Source organism: Propithecus coquereli, unplaced genomic scaffold (genome assembly GCF_000956105.1).
Source record: "Propithecus coquereli isolate 6110/MARCELLA unplaced genomic scaffold, Pcoq_1.0 Scaffold283, whole genome shotgun sequence".
Lineage (NCBI taxonomy): Eukaryota > Metazoa > Chordata > Mammalia > Primates > Indriidae > Propithecus > Propithecus coquereli.
The window spans coordinates 1510347-1516707 of record NW_012148430.1 but is presented as its reverse complement, the minus strand read 5'-3'; the positions used below and the strand labels follow the sequence as shown (position 1 = coordinate 1516707).

The window sequence follows — 6361 nt, the reverse complement described above, 5'->3', positions numbered from 1 at the left end:
GCAACCTCAAACTCCTGGGCTCAAGGGATCCTCCTGCCTCAGCCTCCCAAGCAGCTGAGACTACAGCCATGTGCTGCCACACCCGGCTAATTTTTGTATTTTATATTATAGATACAGGGTCTCATTCTTGCTCTGGCTGGTCCCTTTTTTTCTAATTTTTGTTTTCCTGGAGAGTCAGTTGTGAAGTATATCTTCCTTTAAAAATGATCATATTTTGGCTTCTATGACATTTTCTCATGATTTCTCTACATCTCTAAACACTTGGGAATTTCCTTTTCCAGCTTGTCTTTATCTGGCTTTAAATTTTGTTGGTCTCCATTGCCTATTTCCAGAACTACTTTATGTCAAAAAACTCTTCGTATGTGGTGTTACCTAAATCAAAGGCTTCAGCCACCACTCATAAAATGGCCTGAAGACCCACACATCAAGACCTCATTCTTGTAATCAGAACCCACATATGCCTGGCTCTGTAGCAGATAATTCCACCTGGATGCTTCACAGATGTTAATAATTTACACTCAGTATGTTATACAAAGGAGGTAGTGGTTAGTATGCTAAAATACTGTTCCTCCCCAAATTTGCTCCTCCTCCTGAATTCCCTGTTTCAGTATATTTTACCATTGTTTATTCAACCACCCAAGTTAAATCCAAGTCATCTTATCCTATAATTTCTCCCTCACTCCCCATAGCCAATGGTTGCTGAATGCTATGAACTCTACTTTCTAAATGTTGCTGCTATTAAATTACTCCTCTGGGGCCGGGCGCAGTGGCTCACGCCTGTAATCCTAGCACTCTGGGAGGCGGAGGCAGGTGGATCGCTCAAGGTCAGGAGTTCGAGACCAGCCTGAGAAAGAGCGAGACCCCCGTCTCTACTAAAAAATAGAAATGGGGCCGGGCGCGCGGGCGCGGTGGCTCACGCCTGTAATCCTAGCACTCTGGGAGGCGGAGGCAGGTGGATCGCTCAAGGTCAGGAGTTCGAGACCAGCCTGAGCAAGAGCGAGACCCCGTCTCTACTAAAAATAGAAAGAAATTATCTGGACAACTAAAAGTATATAGAAAAAATTAGCCGGGCATGGTGGTGCATGCCTGTAGTCCCAGCTACTCGGGAGGCTGAGGCAGGAGGATCGCTTGAGCCCAGGAATCTGAGGTTGCTGTGAGCTAGGCTGACACCACGGCACTCTAGCCCGGGCAACAGAGCAAGACTCTGTCTCAAAAAAAATAAAAAATAAATAAACTACTCCTCTGTATCCCCACAGACACTGCCTTAGTTTGAGAGTTAAAACCCTTATCTCGAATCTCAATTATTGCAAAAGCCTGCTAACCAGGCTTTCTGCATCCATTCTTACCTTCCATCCCTTCTGAAATCCATACTCTACCAATTCCAGGATGATCTTTCTAAAATGAAAACCTTATCACATCTCTTTCCTAATTAAAATCCATAAACTCTCGTACTATCTATAGGAAAAAACTGTAAAGGCCATCGAATGGCATGCAATACTTTTGAAGCCGCAACCTCACCTTCAGCTACTAACCACCACAACCAATGCTACAGCTGTGGAAAACAACTTCCCGTTCATAAAAGTGTTCCATGTTCTTTCTCACCTACATGTCTCTGTCCAACTTTCCCTCTGTCTTAAGTTCCTTTCCCCCCAATTTCTGCCTCAGTTATGACTAAGCTTTCTTGAAGCATAAAGACATAAAATATATAGTACCTAATATAGTCCCTGACACATAGCAAGCGGGTTAAAAATGGGCTGAGCTAGCTTAGGTCTCTCTTCTTTGTTCTCTCTCTATGACTCCTATTTGCTTACAAGATAAACCTGAAATTACTTCGCTGGTATACAAGACTACTCATCATTTGGTCTCTGCCTACCTCCCCAGTTTCATATCTTGCCACCACCCTGTGCTATACTTGCTAGCTATACCTGCAGATCCTACCATGTAATTTCATACTTCCATGCTTTTGCTCACACTGTTCCTTCTACCTAAACGCCCATTCTTTCTATGCCTGTACACTTGTTTTCATCACCTTCTGCATATCGTTTTCCTTACCACTGCCCCCTTCCTCAACCTGTTTTTCTTCCCTTAGGAAACTAACCACTACCTCCTTTGTACATCCACTGTACTCCCATATGTTCTCTAATCAAAACAATCTTAAAAACATATACTTGTTCACAGTTCAAGCAAGAGATAAAGCTTGACCACCGTGAAGGAGGGATACTGCCTTATCCGTGTTTAAGTCCTCTTCAACTGGCACAGTACCTGCTACACAGTAATTCCTGTATTCCAAATAATCTGCATTTTTCCTTGTTCCTTCTTATATATAATAACATAAGTTTCTATCAGGGATTTTCTTTCAAAAAAGAAAACATACTTCTGGGTTACATTCTGAACCCAGTCTCTCCCTGCCAAGCAAACAACTGCAAATATAAGCCTACAAATTAAAGTTACTATGTACTTTCTGATATCACTATGTTTCTAAATTAGGGAAAAATGGTCCCTGTAAGATCTATAATTAGAAATCATATTTTGAAGAGACAGCAAATTAGGTTATATTACATTGTTTCAAAATCCTTTGTTTAAAGAATTACTTTCAAGAGCTACTGTTAAACTACGCTATCCCACCTGGATCTTTGGGGATACTTCGAATGAAAAGTGAAACTACTCTACTGACCTCCTTCCTTCCAACCCCTACTACTGCCACTACAGCTTACAGTAATTACTCATTTTCAGGAAGATACTCAGAAAAGAATTATTAAATCGCCAAGATAATCCTAAAGACAAAGTGAGGTTATTTTTTTCATTCACAGTCCCATTTATTCATTTAGAAATGCCGTCTCTGTGAGCACCAAAAGTGGGCCTATTCCTTACCACCACTTAAATATTTCCTGAATAACTGCCAAGTATGATGGAACGCTCCCCAAAGTACTGCAGCGCTAAACATGTCCACTCCACTAAACAAAAAAAGTCAGCGAAAGCTTTTCTAATGAATGTGGATGGTGTGCTAATAACTCTTTACATGCAGGTTCAAAATACTTCCAATTAAAATTATAGTGATCTTCGGGAACTCTACCAGGCCTTAGAGCGAATACGCTGCTTGCTCAAGAGGGAGGCTCTGCAATGAATCCCAAAACTTAAAACAGCATAATTACTTCAGAGAAGACTGAGAGGTGTGGAATATTTTGCAAAACCTGTTTCACTCTCACAACGATAAATCAAAAAAAAAAAAAAATTACAAGAAGAAGAAGAAAGAAGGAAAGAAAGCTAACCTCAATTAAGAGCATTTTGGGGCCGGCACAGTGGCTCAAGCCTGTAATCCCAGCACTGTGGGAGACCGAGGCAGGAGGACCGCTTCAGCTCAGGAGTTCGAGACCAGTCTGAGCAACAGGGAGACCCTCCCCCGTCTCTACTATAAATAGAAAAGAATTAGCCAGGCATGGTGGTGGGCACCTGTAGTCCCAGCTACTCGGGAGGCTGAGGCAGGAGAATCACTTGAGTCCAGGAGTTTCAGGTTGCAGTGAGCTAGGCTGATGCCATGGCACTCTAGCCAGGGCGACAGAGCGAGACTCTGTCTCATAAAAAAAAAAAAAAAAAAAAAGAAGCATTTTGGCACAGACATACTTGAAAATGAGTTGTGAAAGAATTCTCAACTCCGGATTTCTCCATCCATCCCCACTGAAAACTAAATTAAGGACCGCAGCACCCAAAGTGCCCCCTGCTCAGTGCCGGCGGTGGGCAACACCGAGAGCCTTTTCCTGGTCCACTGGGCAAGCACCGGAGACAGGTGAGCATGCGGGTACGACTCCGACAGTAAGGGCCGAGCCCCCTCGCCTCCGTCCAGGTGTGCCCCGAAGAGCGCCCCCCAGGCCTGGAAGACTCGGGGGGAGGGGCTCGGCTGGGAACACTCCTCCCCCGGCCCCCGAGAGCACCGAATCACAAACGCGGATGCCATTAACGGAGGCCTGTCGGCAAGTGGGAGGGACGGAGGAACGGACAGCAGAGGGGGCGAGAACTGGGGCGAAGCCTTCCCGGGAGGAACGGACACTGGGGGCAGCCACGCCCCCCACCCCCAACTCCAACCCCGAGCGCGGCGAGCGCCGAGCCCCGCACGCTGCCTGACAGACGCGGGCGCGAGGCCGGCGCTGGAGAGGGCTCTTCGGGCACGCGGGGGACATCGCTGCGACCCTCGCAGGCGACTGCTCCCTGCCACTGACCTGTGCCTGCCGCCACGCGACCGCCCGCTCCGCCGCAGCCGCTGCCTCCCCGCGCTCACGCCGCCGCCGCAGCCGCCTCCTGCGCTGCGCCCCAGGCCGGCCGCAGGCGCTCCATCCCCACCCCGCCCAGCCTCCGCCTGTTTACAATGACTGGAACCGAACGGGCCGAGCCGGCCCAGCGCGCACGCGCACCCCCTCCTCCCGCCGCGGCCGGCTTCACGGGCCCTCCTCTCTGCGCTCTGACGGCTGAGGCCGCCAAGGGCCAACGCCCTGTGCCCCCGCGCGGGGTGCGCTGGGAGACGTAGTTTTTGGAACCCGCCACCAGCCGGCCCCAGGGCCGCACGTCGAGGACGTAACTACAACACCCAGGAAGCACCGCGCCTCTTCGGGCCCGGGCTCGCCGAGGAGGCAGGGAGCGCGCGAGAGAACGCGCCGAGCGCCAGTGCTCTGCAGGCGCCTGCGCAGTTGCTGGCCTTGGGGGACTGGGCGGGACGGTGACTTACCCGACTCGAGCACTGGTGGAGGGAGTGGGGCCAGCTCCTGCAGCGGTCTGGAGGAAGGAGAGCTTTCCTCTTCACGCTCTGGACAGGCCGTTCCTCGGCTACTGAAGCTGAGACCTTTTCATGTCCCAGCGCGCTTTACTCGTTCCAACCAGTTAAACCGGCCTGGGAGGCCGCCCAGCCCGCCGCTGGGTGGGGCGTCTTCCCAGCCTTCGACTGGGTGCGGAAGCTCTGGCTGGGTAGAGACTCTTGCCCGGGCTGGGGGATTCGGAGAAAGGGAGCGCCGCGTGCCTGTGGGGAGGAACCATCCACAGAATTCCTTAAGTGGGTGTTGGTTCTTGCGGGGACCCGTTGGCTCAGCATTTACAAAGCAGCGCCTGAAGTCACGCTGCCCAGCCGCGTGCTAAGCTTTCGAGTAGAAAGTAATGAATTTCCTCCAGAAGTCTTTCACACAGGTTTGAAGAATTGCTCCGCTAATGCATATTGAAGGCTGAAAACCAGGGATCTTTTGAGGTCGTGTTTTATAAAATTTGTCAGTTTATTAGGAGAAAGAGGCTTTGGAATAGATAGTCCTTTTCAATGCCTTTTACTCCTATGTACAGCACTCCTTAGAACTTCATTACCTATTTAGATTGAGCGAATTGAGAATTAAAAAAAACAGACCAAAGATACCAGCAGCCACAGACCATGGGGGAAGCAGATTTTAAATTTGCCTAGCCAGGCATGGTAACTCATGCCTATAATCCCAGGACTTTAGGAAGCCAAGGCAGGAAGATTGCTTGAGGCTAGAGGTTTGAGAACAGCATGGACAACATAGCAACCCCATCTCTACAAATTTTTTTTTTTAAATTAGCTGGGTGTGATGGTGTGCGCTTGCAGTCCCAGCTACTTGGGAGGTGGAGTGAGGAGGATCGCTTGAGCCCAGGAGTTTGAGGTTACAGTGAGCTGTGATCACGCCACTGCAATCCAGCCTGGGCAACAGAGCAAGACCCTGTCTCTAAAAAAAAGAAAAGAAATCTAAGTCTAGGTAGATAACTAAAACCACAAACCAAACAACAACACTAACAAAAATAAAACAGCATCCAGAATTGGTACAATATATTAATGTTATATAAAATACCTACTTTTCAACCAAAAAATAGCAAGTAGTTATGCAAAGAAATAGGAAAGTGTCATGCACTCTCAGGCAGGAAAAACAAAAGCAATCAATAGAAGCTGACTCTTAGTGGGCTCAGATATTGGATTTAGAAGCAAACTCTTCAAAATAGCTATTATAATTACAATTAAAAATTAAAGGACTTTTTTAAAGAATTAAAGGAAAATATAATAAGAATTATTCAACAAATAGAGGATTTCAATGGAGAAATGGACTCTATAGAAAAGATAAAGCAAGGCAGTGGCTCATGCCTGTAATCCTAGCACTTTGGGAGGCCGAAATGAGAGCACCACTTGGGGCCAGGAGTTCAAGACCAGCCTGAGCAACTTAGTGAGACCCCCGCTGCTTGCTCAAGAGGGAGGCTCTGCAATGAATCCCAAAACTTAAAACAGCATAATTCTTGTAATCAGAACCCACATATGCCTGGCTCTGTAGCAGATAATTCCACCTGGATGCTTCACAGATGTTAATAATTTACACTCAGTACGTTA

The 6361-nt window shown here is 47.8% G+C and overlaps 1 protein-coding gene across 2 annotated transcripts in view; it reads right to left on the bottom strand.

Annotated features, from left to right (window-relative positions):
- Positions 1–4402, bottom strand: part of RALBP1 (ralA binding protein 1) — a 57269-nt gene extending 52867 nt beyond the window's left edge. For both annotated transcript variants that reach the window (XM_012648384.1, XM_012648385.1), the window contains exon 1: positions 4215–4402. The gene's annotated coding sequence lies outside the window, so the exon portion shown is untranslated. The remainder of the gene's footprint in view (positions 1–4214) is intronic.
- Positions 4403–6361: the final 1959 nt, after the last annotated feature.